We start from the raw sequence: 13708 nt of genomic DNA, 5'->3' as shown, positions 1-13708 counted from the left end.
TAGATGACATTGTAATTCTGTCAGAGACAGCAAAGGACTTGGAAGAGCAGTTGAATGGAATGGACAGTGTCTTGAAAGGAGGATATAAGATGAACATCAACAAAAGCAAAACAAGGATAATGGAATGTAGTCTAATTAAGTCGGGTGATGCTGAGGGAATTAGATTAGGAAATGAGGCACTTAAAGTAGTAAAGGAGTTTTGCTATTTGGGGAGCAAAATAACTGATGATGGTCGAAGTAGAGAGGATATAAAATGTAGGCTGGCAATGGCAAGGAAAGCGTTTCTGAAGAAGAGAAATTTGTTAACATCCAGTATTGATTTAAGTGTCAGGAAGTCATTTCTGAAAGTGTTCGTATGGAGTGTAGCCATGTATGGAAGTGAAACATGGACGATAAATAGTCTGGACAAGAAGAGAATAGAAGCTTTCGAAATGTGGTGCTACAGAAGAATGCTGAAGATTAGATGGGTAGATCACGTAACTAATGAGGAAGTATTGAATAGGATTGGGGAGAAGAGAAGTTTGTGGCACAACTTGACCAGAAGAAGGGATCGGTTGGTAGGACATGTTGTGAGGCATCAAGGGATCACCAAATTAGTATTGGAGGGCAGCGTGGAGGGTAAAAATCGTAGAGGGAAACCAAGAGATGAATACACTAAGCAGATTCAGAAGGATGTAGGTTGCAGTAGGTACTGGGAGATGAAAAAGCTTGCACAGGATAGAGTAGCATGGAGAGCTGCATCAAACCAGTCTCAGGACTGAAGACCACAACAACAACAACAACAATGTGAGTGAACAGCATGGCTATCGAGAAGAGAGACCGAGCGTTATGAATGAAACTGTTTTGTGGGAACAACAGCAATTACGGTGCTGCAGTGAGAGAGTATCGCCGACTGAAAGTTCTGAGGTGAGAAGAAGATGATAATGAAACTCGAAAACACTGGTAAGCTCCGTGTGGCACCAAGAAGAGGAAGGCGTCCGATCCCGATGGAAGTTGTTGATGAAGCTGCTGTCGTTCTAACTGACCAAGCTTCACGTGCCCCTGTAGGGCTAGTGCTCGTACAGTGTCGCAAGAATTCTCCATCAAATGGCAAACAGTACGGAAAATGTTGCTGGAACCTGTACAAGATCCAGGCGGTGCAGTAACAGGAACCTCTTAACCCGCAGCACCATTCTGAATTTATTCCACGGCTACTGGCACAGATCGAAGTTGACGACATGTGGCCGGAAAATATTCTGTGGAGTGACGAGGCACATTTTACACTGCAGGCGCAGTAAATACACAGAACATCAGTATGTGGAGTATTGTTAAACCGCCTGTTGTGCACGAAGAATCACTGCCTTCACAGGATGTGAGTGTGTGGTGTGGATTTCCAAGGATCTTTCTTTCTCGGTCCACTCTTCTTTCAAGACTCAGAGAGTCTGTCAGGTCTACCGTTATCGAGACCTCGTGGTACAGTATGCGATTCCTGCTTTGTAAGAGCGCAACCGTGTGGAAACCACACCACCTCATGTCGCTCGCCCAGTGGAAGATCTACACTACCGCCCATTAAAATTGCTACACCAAGAAGAAATGGAGATGATAAACGGGTATTTATTGGACAAATATATTATACTAGAACTGACATGTGATTACATTTTCACGCAATTTGGGTGCATAGATCCTGAGAAATCAGTACCCGGAACAACCACCTCTGGACGTAACAACGGCCTTGATACGCCTGGGCATTGAGTCAAACAGAGCTTGGATGGCGTGTACAGGTACAGCTTCCCATGCAGCTTCAACACGATACCACGGTTCATCATGAGTAGTGACTGGCGTATTGTGACGAGGCAGTTGCTCGGCCACCATTGACCAGACGTTTTCAGTTGGTGAGACATCTGGAGAACGTGCCGGCCATGGCAGCAGTCGAACATTTTCTGTATCCAGAAAGGCCCGAACAGGACCTGCAACATGCGGTCGTGTATTATCCTGCTGAATTGTAGGGTTTCGCAGGGATCGAATGAAGGGTAGAGCCACGGGTAGTAACACATCTTGCCGTCAATGCGAACAAGACGTGACCGAGACGTGCAACCAATGGCACCCCACACCATCACGCCGGGTAAGACGCCAGTATGGCGATGACGAATACACGCTTCCAATGTGCATTCACCACGATGTCGCCAAACACAGATGCGACCATCACGATGCTGTAAACAGATCCTGAATTCACCCGAAAAAATGACGTTTTGCCATTCGTGCGCCCAGGTTCACCGTTGAGTACATCATCGCTGGGGTTCCTGTCTGTGATGCAGCGTCAAGGGTAACCGCAGACACGGTATCCGAGCTGATAGTCCATGCTACTGCAAACGTCGTCCAACTGTTCGTGCAGATGGTTGTTGTCATGCAAACGTCCCCATCTGTTGACTCAGCGATCGAGACGTGGCTGCACGATCCGTTACAGCCATGCGGATAAGATGCCTGTCACCTCGACTGCTAGTGATACGAGGCCGTTGGGATCCAGCATGGCGTTCCGTATTACCCTCCTGAACCCACCGATTCCGTATTCTGCTAACAGTCAGTGGATCTCGACCAACGAGAGCAGCAATGTCGCAATACGATAAACCGCAATCGCGATAGGCTACAATCCGACTTCATCAAAGTCGGAAACGTGATGGTACGCATTTCTCCTCCTTACGCGAGGCATCACAACATTTCACCAGGCAACGCCAGTCAAGTGCTGTTTGTGTATGAGAAATCGTTTGGAAACTTTCCTCATGTCAGCACGTTGTAGGTGTCGCCACCGGCGCCAATCTTGTGTGAATGCTCTGAAAAGCTAATAATATGCATATCACAGCATCTCCTTCCTGTCGGTTAAATTTCGCGTCTGTAGCACCTCATCTTCACGGTGTAGCAGTTTTAATGGCCAGTAGTATATTTCATCTGAGTTGTTGTTACTGTTGTTCAGATCTTATTCTCTAGTATATTACACTGTACAGTACCATCGTTTATTTAGTATTGTCACTGTTTTCGCAGGATCTGTCCTTATATGCGTGATCATCTGTTGTAGAAACAGGTTAAATGTTTTTGTAACAGTGTAATTAGCGAGGAGCAGGGAGCAGGGAAGCGGTAGGGCTCTGGGTAAATAATCAGATAACATCTCTCCCAGAAAAGACATTTATTCACTGGTATCATATATGTCATTTATTCCTTCACATCTCCTTAGGAAATTTGAGAGCCTTCAACACAAATAATTAAACAGATGACACAATTTTGAAATTTTAAATTGTGTAGTTTAACTTCATGTGATTTTACGCTCTTCAGTGGTTCTGTTTCCATCTGTATTTGGTAAGCACATAAGAACTAAAACAAAGAGGAAAACATATTCATTAGCAAAATTACCAACCAATAAAATTAAGGCAAACGGACGTTCTGTTTTCGGCTCAGAGTAAACAATGAGCCACAATTAGAAAAGCCTGTAAGAATAGTGGGTAATGATTAAAACATGCACAAATAAAATCCACGACAAAACGCCTCACTGATGTCAATAACACATCACGGACACTAACAAATAACTTTAAACAGCATGTTCACATTGTAAGAATAGTGGGTAAAGACAAAAATGCCGGGTTATAATTAAAGTTCAGCTACACAGGTAGGTGTAATTATCGTATGGCAGCGAAACTATGTAGATTTGCTAAACCGTCAATGCGAACCGATTTACGCAGGAATAAGATTAGTTACATTTTTGGCCAACAGGTATGAATCTGGCGCTGTGAGTGCGAGAAAGATGTGTAGATAAGTAGCCATATATAATGGGTTAGGAAAGGGACGTGAACAGAAAACGTCAAATACCCGAGAAAGGTATAATGTTGATTTAGTTATTAACCGTCACTTACACAATTTCTTCAATATGAGCAATGGAGGCGTCGACACGATTCCGCATCCGTGAAACGAAGTTGCAGTGGAATCTGAGCAACGCTTTCCCGTGTACTGGCCTTCAGATCAGGCAGAGACGGAAAGTGTCCCTGGTAAACGGGTTCTTTTAGATATCTCCGGACCCAAAAGTTTCACGAGTTCACATTAGGTGATGTTGCATGCACTACACATGGAAAACCTCTGGAAATAAAACGTTCGTGGAACCTTGCATTAAGTACACTACTGGCCATTAAAATTGCTACACCACGAAGATGACGTGCTACAGACGCGAAATTTATCTGACAGGATGAAGATGCTGCTGTGATTAGCAAACGATTAGCTTTTCAGAGCATTCACACAAGTTTGGCGCCGGTGGCGACACCTACAACGTGCTGACATGAGCAAAGTTTCCAACCGATTTCTCATACACAAACAGCAATTGACTGGCATTGCCTGGTGAAACGTTGTCGTGATGCCTCGTGTAAGGAGGAGAAATGCGTACCATCACGTTTCCGACTTTGATGAAGGTCGGATTGTAGCCTATCGCGATTGCGGTTTATCGTATAGCGACATTGCTGCTCGCGTTGGTCGATATCCAATGACAGCAGAATATGTAATCGGTGGGTTGAGGAGGGTAATACGGAACGCCGTGCTGGATCCCAACGGCCTCGTATCACTAGCAGTCGAGATGTCAGGCATCTTATCCGCATGGCTGTAACGGATCGTGCAGCCACGTCTCGATCACTGACTCAAGAGATGGGGACGTTTGCAAGACAACAATCATCTGCACGAACAGTTCGACGACGTTTGCAGCAGTATGGACTATCAGCTCGGAGACCATGGCTGCGGTTACCCTTGATGCTGCATCACAGACAGAAGTGCATGCAATGGTGTACTCAACGACGAACCTGGGTGCACAAATGGCAAAACGTTATTTTTTCGGATGAATCAAGATTCTGTTTACAGCATCATGATGGTCGCATCAGTGTTTGGGGACATCGCGGTGAACGCACATTGGAAGCGTGTATTCGTCATCGCCATACTGGCGTCTTACCCGGCGTGATGGTATAGGGTGCCATTGGTTGCACGTCTCGGTCACGCCTTGTTCACATTGACGGCAACATGTGTTACGACCCGTGGTTCTACCTTTCATTCGGTCCCTGCGAAACCCTACAATTAAGAAGGATAATACACGACCGCATATTGCAGGTCCTTTACGGGCCTTTCTGGATACAGGAAATGTTCGACTGCTGCCCTGGCCAGCACATTCTCCAGATGTCTCACCAATTGAAAACGTCTGGTCAATGGTGGCCGAGCAAGTGGCTCGTCACAATACGCCAGTCACTACTCTTGATGAACTGTGGTATCGTGTTGAAGCTGCTTGGGAAGCTGTACCTGTAAACGCCATCCAAGCTCTGTTTGACTCAATGCCCAGGCGTATCAAGGCCGTTATTACGGCCAGAGGTGGTTGTTCTGGGTACTCATTTCTCAGGATCTATGCAGCCAAATTGCGTGAAAATGTAATCACATGTCAGTTCTAGTATAATATTTTTGTCCAATGAATACTCGTTTATCATGTGCATTTCTTTTTGATGTAGCAATTTTAATGGCCAGTAGTGTATGTTTGGGCGCTGAGAGGCCTTTTCGCATAATAGGCGGACCTCAATCACTGCAATTGAGTCTGCAAAAATGGCTGCTGTTAGAGCTTGTAACATTATGTGATTGCCTTATCATTTTAAATCATTCACTAATCGAGCAGTCTCTCGGCAACAGCTACAGTTAGCAAATAATGTTGCGAGAATGTAAAAGGTGAACGACCTGTGACGTAACTTGTTTATTGTCGAAGCGCCGTCAGAGATGCTGTGAGTTATTGACTTTGTAAACCGCGGCGCGAAAAACGGACAGAAGAAGAACACTTTTACACATTCTTTCGATGGACGAGATATTCTCGATGAACAGCTACTCATTCCTCTCTTGTCTCTTGTAACTTGTGTCGGACGCGCATGTCTTGCCGCCTTATTATTATCGTTAAAATAATATTATTTTAGTGTAAAGTAAAAGTGCAATACTAAAAGTGCAATACTGCATAGCAGTAGATTTATTGTGCGACGTGTATGTGAAAACGTCAAAGGAATTATTTTCATTACGAGAAGTGCCAGTCAAAACGGTATCCATGTTAAATTGTTCATTGTAGTGTATGTTCATCTATTAATTGCCATAAATTCAGAGTTGGTTGGTTGGTTGGTTGAAAGATGAAAGGGTCCAAACTGCAGAGGTCATCGGTCCCAAATTCAGAGTTAAATGGAACTAGTGTATGGACTACTTATTTAGTGTAGAATCTATGTCTCACTCCTTCACGAAGTTATTTAATTTTCTTTATGTTTTTGCCAAACAGAGAGTTCACAGTTACGAATTCTATCGTCGAAATCGGACGGAAGTTGTATGCGGCGAAATATTTTCTCCGCGCCGTATTCTGCTGGTGAATGCATGATAAACTACGGTCCCTTAAGAAATTCATGTTGAGCTATCCAAAAATAATTATATTTTGAATAGGCATTTACTCTCCTCTGCAATGCAACTTCCGACTGATCAAACGATCCAACAAGAAACAGCCGCACACGGTCGGCGATCGCAAATATATCTCCAACGCTGATTATAGCTAAATGTTACAGCACAAAAGTAAACATATTGTTATAATTAGCAACTGCGAACAGGGACATTTATAACTGTATGTTTATGTATACAAATTACGTAAACATATCGTTATAATCTTCACAACCAAACGGCCAGTATTTTGCACGTTTGTGATCTGTCCGTTCTGAATTATTTAACGAGCATTTGTGGCAGCTTTTGGCACTCTTCTGAAGCCCTCCACATAGCTCCAGGGCAGCAAGGATAACTTCGCCACGACGTGACATCCCGTCGTTAAACGCGGCCACACGGACGGGGCTCGCTGCCGTTTTCGGCAGAAGCGCCGCTCGTGAGGCTGGTGTTGCCGGAGCGCCGCTAACGAGTCTCGGCACGCGAGCTGCACTCGCGCTCTGCCGGAGCCGTTTCCTCCGACCGATCGTTTTCCGGCAACCACCTCAGATCTTCCAAGAAGATTATATAGCTAGACGTATTATCTAACCATAGGAAACCTCGAGGTTTGTCCCTGACATTGTAATTCTGTCAGAGCCAACAAAGGATTTGGAAGAGCAGTTGAACGGAATGGACAATGCCTCGAAAGTAAGATATAAGGTGAACGTCAACAAAAGTAAAAAGAGGATAATGGAATCTAGTCGAATTAAATCAGGCGATGGTGAGGGAATTAGATGAGAAAATGAGACACTTAAAGTAGTAGAAGAGTTTTGCTGTTTGCGCAGCAAAATAACTGATGATGGTCGAAGTAGAGAGGACATAAAATGTAGATTGGCGATGGCAAGGAAAGTGTGTCTGAAGAAGAAAAATTCGTTAACATCGAGTATAGATTTAAGTGTCATGAAGTCTTTTCTGAAAGTATTTGTATGGAATGTAGCCATGTATGGAAGTGAAACATGGACGATAAACACTGTAGACAAGAAGAGAATAGAACCTTTTGAAACGTGGTGCTACAGAAGATTGCTCAAGATTAGATGGGTAGATCACTTAACTAACGAAGAGGTACTGAATACAATTGGGGAGAAGAGAAATTTGTGGTACAGTTTGACTAGAAGAATCGGTTGGTAGGACACATTATAAGGCATCAGGCAATCACCAACCTAGCACTGGAGGGAAGCGTGGAGGGTAAAAATCGTGGAGGGAGACCAAGAGATGAATGCAGTAAACAGATTCAGAAGGATGTAGGTTGCAGTAGTTACTCGGAGATGAAGAGGCTTGCACAGGATAAAGTAGCTTGTAGAGCTGCATCAAACCAGTCTTTGAAGACCACAACAACAGTTACAACCGTGGATGGCCACTTAAATTCTTTATCTTTTAACAAAATATTTTAATATAGATGCTACATGTTTTGACAAACTGACAGTGTATATATGATGTGTTACGGCAGAGAAAGGAACCTGTGACCACTGGCAGTACCCTATTTTAATTATTTTATTTCTACCTATAGACATACGTTTAGTTTTTTGTCAAAAAACCGAAAACCATGACCTGAAGTAGTGTTTTGTTTCACTCACTAGACAGTGCCGTAAGTTCTTCCAAAAAATCGTAACACAGCACACACACGTCATACTAACACATGTAAATCCACCTGATCATGGAGGTTTAAATCTTTGAAACGCGTCTGGAGCCGAGCGACTGCTACGGTCGCAGGTTAGAATCCAGCCTCGGGTGTGGATGTGTGTGATGTCCTCAGGTTAGTTAGGTTTAATTAGTTCTAAGTTATAGGCGACTGATGACCTCAGAAGTTAAGTCGCATAGTGCTCAGAGCCATTTGAACCATTTTTGAAACGCGTCACGGAGATAAATAAACGGTGACTGTCAACAGTAAACTTGTTTTATTTACTACTAATGTACAATTACTCGTCGGATTTGCTCTCGACATCTCACGTTGCAGGGTATTATTTGTCATACAGACTTATGAAAACATAAATTGAAAATTCATGCAAATACACGTGTTTTTCCCATTATATTACCTCTCAAATGTCGTATAAATTAAAGAATGTGACCAGTGACGGAAGAAAACATAGATGGAAGAAAACATAGATTAAAGAGTATTGGCAGCATTCGAAACGTCACCTCTTTTACGGCCCTCTTGCCAAGAGCGAACGCTAAACACTTTTTTATTTCATTTTGTTCGTTAATGTTGGTTGCATTTGTTCGGGGTGGACGTGTCATGACACCCGATCACGTTCATCGTTGATCCGTTTACTCAGTTTTTTTTTCTTACAACGACTTGTCCACAATGACTTCTTAAAATGCTTTTTTATTCCAGTCTCTGATCACAATATCAATTCTTTAGACGATGACCGGTTTCAGTCCGTATTAACCATCATCAGATCGAAAATATATAAATATACACAACTAGTGAGCAGTGTGTCTTTTAACATAAAACAGCAATATGTATCACAATATACTCTCATGCAACCAGGGAAATGTACAGATAAAATATGGTATAACGTACCTTTTTTACATGTCCTAAAGTGATGCGGCCATAATGGCATCGTCAAAACATATAAATATAATCAGCACTGCATCGTCACATAGATCTAAAATAAGGTGTAGAATAGGGCACATCGTCCACATAGTGATTATTGCAACTGGCTATTGAAGTACAGTAGCAATCAGAAACCTGTTTGCTTACATCCTCCCTAGATTTCGCTACTGTGGGCTTGCTTAGATGTAGTCATCATTTGCGCAAAAACATAATCTGATAAAAACACACTAGATAAAATACATGTAACAGACTTATTAAAATTTATGACTATCATAGAAACCAATTGTGATACATTAAAAGATAACTGCAGTTACCCATATAAAATTATTAAAAGGAAATATATGAAGAGTATAGGTCCGCGGATGTAGCAATCAGAAACCTGTTTGCCTACATCCTCCCTAGATTTCGCTACTGTGGGCTTGCTTAGATGTAGTCATCATTTGCGCAAAAACATAATCTGATAAAAACGCACTAGATAAAATACATGTAACAGACTTATTAAAATTGATGACAGATTTCGCTACTGTGGGCTTGCTTAGATGTAGTCATCATTTGCGCAAAAACATAATCTGATAAAAACGCACTAGATAAAATACATGTAACAGACTTATTAAAATTGATGACTATCATAGAAACCAATTGTGATACATTAAAAGATAACTGCAATTACCCATATAGAATTATTAAAAGGAAATATATGAAGAGTATAGGTCCGACCCTTTTTTATGGTGAATTTACGGTCAACAATTAATATACGTAATTCATTGCCTGTGGTAACCTATAAATTGCTTATGAAAGATAAAATGTCTATATGACAGCTGAAAAAAAGACAGATCAATGATCAGCGCCCTCCGTTGTGTCGGACGCAAGGATGTTATGTAGGCGCGCACCGATCGTGAGAACTTAACCACTAGAGGGCTTTACATACATCGTGACATGTCTCCCACATGAAACGTTTTAACAACGTATAAACAGTCAATAAATAAAATTATATAGTTTGGCTATACATTCCATGAATAGGTAGGAGATAGTCAGTTACCGGATTAGAGCGGCTACTGTACGGAAGTAAGTACATCTGTACATTTCCCTGGTTGTATGACAGTATATTGTGATACATATTGCTCTTTTATGTTAAAAGACACACTGCTCACTAGATGTATATACAGGGTGATCAAAAAGTCAGTATAAATTTGAAACCTTAATAAACCACGGAAAATGTAGATAGAGAGGTAAATGCTTCGAATGACATGAGGTTTTATTAGAACAAAAAAAAAAAAGTCCAACAGATGGCGCTGGACAGCAGAACTACTACCGTGACGGGTGAGATGTACGCCGATGTGTTACAGAATCGCATCATCCCCAGCCTGGCTGATAAACACCTGCTGGAACGTACGATGCTTATGAAGGATGACGTTCCACCCAATATTGGTAGATGCGTGAAAGATCTCTTGCGCGCGTCCTTTGGTGACGATCGTGTGCTCAGCCGCCACTTTCGTCATGCTTGGCCTCCCAGGTCTCCAGACCTCAGTCCGTGCGATTATTGGCTTTGGGGTTACCTGAAGTCGCAAGTGTATCGTGATCGACTGACATCTCTAGGGATGCTGAAACAACATCCGGCATCAATGCCTCACCATAATTCCGGACATGCTTTACAGTGCTGTTCACAACATTATTCCTCGACTACAGCTATTGTTGAGGAATTACGGTCGACATATTGAGCGTTTCCTGTAAAGAACATCGTACTTGCTTTGTCTTACTTTGTTATGCTAATTATTGCTATTCTGATCAGATGAAGCGCCATCTGTCAGACATTTTTTGAACGTTTGTATTTTTTGGTTCCAATAAAACCCCATGTCATTCCAAGCGTGTGTGTCAATTTGTACCTCTCTATCTACATTATTCCGTGAATTACTCATTTTTCATATTTATACTGACTTTTTGATCACCCGGTATTTATATATTTTAGACCTCAAGATGGTCATTACGGACTGAAACCCGTCATCGTCTAAAGAATTGATATTGTGATCAGAGACTGGAATAAAAAAGCGTTTGACAGTATTGGATCACTGTTTGTATACGCGATTATGTCGCAGTCGGTGAGAACGACTTCTTAGGCCAGCACCATGGCACAGATAGATCAGTTACATAACAGACGCGTAAAACTTCTCTTGAGATTTTTTTTTTGGAATTGCCAGACTATTGCACCTTACTGCTTACACATTATGTTGTTTTAATGTCATACTACAGGTACACAAAGTTTGAATTAAATCTGTGATCCCAACGCCGTGGCTTCGCCTTGTTAGTGCTGACATTAGACGGAGACTATGAACACTGTGGGGGCAGCGGATGTGCGGCGGCGGCGGTCTCAGCCGGCTGGTGGCCGCTGGGGCGACGTAAAGCGCAGAGCCGACGACCGCCCGGGCAGCGAAGCCGGGCCGTAAAGTGCAGACAGCCGGCCTGCGGGTTTCCCCGTCTCTACCGCTGCCTCAACCACAGCTGCTCGCACGTCAGGAGGGATGTCCAAAGCTGTGTCTTTCCGGCGTGGGAGATTTCTGTGAATGTTACACTACTGGCCATTAAAATTGCTACACCACGAAGATGACGTGCTACAGACGCGAAATTTAACCGACAGGAAGGAGATGCTGTGATACGCAAATGATTTGCTTTTCACAGCATTCACACAAGGTTGGCGCCGATGACGACACCTACAACGTGCTGACATGAGGAAAGTTTCCAACCGATTTCTCGTACACAAACAGCAGTTGACCGGCGTAGCCTGGTGAAACGTTGTTGTGATGCCTCGTGTAAGGAGGAGAAATGCGTACCATGACCTTACCGACTTTGATAGAGGTCGGCTCGTAGCATATCGCGATTGCGGTTTATCGTATTGCGACATTGCTGCTCGCATTGGTCGAGATCCAATGACTGTTAGCAGAATATGGAATCGGTAGGTTCAGGAGGGTAATACGGAACGCCGTGCTGGATCCCAACTGCCTCGTATCAGTAGCAGCCGAGACGACAGGCATCTTATCCGCATGGCTGTAACGGATCGTGCAGCCACGTCTCGATCCCTGAGTGAACAGATGGGGACGTTTGCAAGACAACAATCATCTGCACGAACAGTTCGATGACGTTTGCAGCAGCACAGACTATCAGCTCGGACACCGTGGCTGCGGTTACCCTTGACGCTGCATCACAGACAGAAGCTCCTGCGATGGTGCACTCAACGACGAACCTGGGTTCACGAATGGCAAAACGTCATTATTTCGGATGAATCCAGGTTCTGTTTACCGCGTCATGATGGTCGCATCCGTGTTTGGGGACATCATGGTGAACGCCCATTGGAAGCGTGTATTCGTCATCGCCGTACTGGTATATCACCCGGTCTCATGGTATGGGGTGCCATTGGTTACTCGTCTTGGTCACCTCTGGTTCGCATTGACGGCACTTTGAACAGTGGACGTTACATTTCAGATGTGTTACGACCCGTGGATCTACCCTTCATTCGATCCCTGCGAAACCCTACATTTCAGCAAGATAATGCACGACCGCGTGTTGCAGGTCCTGTACGGGCCTTTCTGGATATAGAAAGTGTTCGACTGTTGCCCAGGCCAGCACATTCTCCAGATTTCTCACCAATTGAAAACGTCTGGTCAATGGTGGCCGAGCAACTGCCTCATCACAATACACCAGTCACTACTGATGATGATGTGGTATCGTGTTGAAGCTGCATGGGCAGCTGGACCTGTACACGCCATCCAAGCTCTGTTTGACTCAATGCCCAGACATATCAAGGCCGTTATTACGGCCAGAGGTGGTTGTTCTGGGTACTGATTTCTCAGGATCTATTCACCCAAATTACGTGAAAATGTAATCACATGTCAGTTCTAGTATAATATATTTGTCCAATGAATACCCGTTTATCATCTGCATTTCTTCTTGGTGTAGCAATTTTAATGGCCAGTAGTGTACTTTTCGGTAACGGCGACTTTTAGTTGCGTTTTGTCACAGTTTAGAAGCGCAGTTTACGAATTCACAACTCTTATCCCCCCGAGACGCTAACATACGATTACAGCAATTCATCACCGTAGGCGTTACAGGGTGATTAGTCGCAAGCAGCAACCACGCAAGCACTGGGAATTATCTCTGCTAACTGGTATCTCTGTCCAGGTGTGCTGTGCCGAAGCAACGGATGTTATATGTTCTTGCCTGTAAAGTATTTCAGTATTGTGTCATCGCAGCCTTTATGCATTTTAAAAGTGAAGTACATTGTACGTGAATAATGAAAATTTGATTCTCCAATTTTTTAAGCCGTCCCATGTCCCAAGTTGCAACCCTCTGCCTCTAGAGGGCTTCGACGTATACCGTGTAACGTGTAGGTGTGCAAAGTAACTATGTCGGTGGGTGAGACACATCTTGCCGTAATCGAGGTTAGAATTCGAAGAGTTCTTCCATACATAGAGCATCCTCTCCTTCAGCATGACAATCCCAGACCACACACGAGCACTGTGATATCCCCAACAGTCCGACGCCTTGGGTTCGGTGTTAGCGATCATACTCCACACAGTCCCGACTTAGCTCCAGCCGATTTTCATGTGTTTCCAAAACTTACAGAACTCTTTCGAATACTTCACTTTGACAGTGATGGAACAGTGCAAGCAGAGGTGAAGTTGAGGC

The sequence above is a fragment of the Schistocerca americana genome, chromosome 4 (assembly GCF_021461395.2).
Source record: "Schistocerca americana isolate TAMUIC-IGC-003095 chromosome 4, iqSchAmer2.1, whole genome shotgun sequence".
Lineage (NCBI taxonomy): Eukaryota > Metazoa > Arthropoda > Insecta > Orthoptera > Acrididae > Schistocerca > Schistocerca americana.
The sequence above is the reverse complement of the archived record's forward strand: the minus strand, read 5'-3'. Positions refer to the sequence as shown.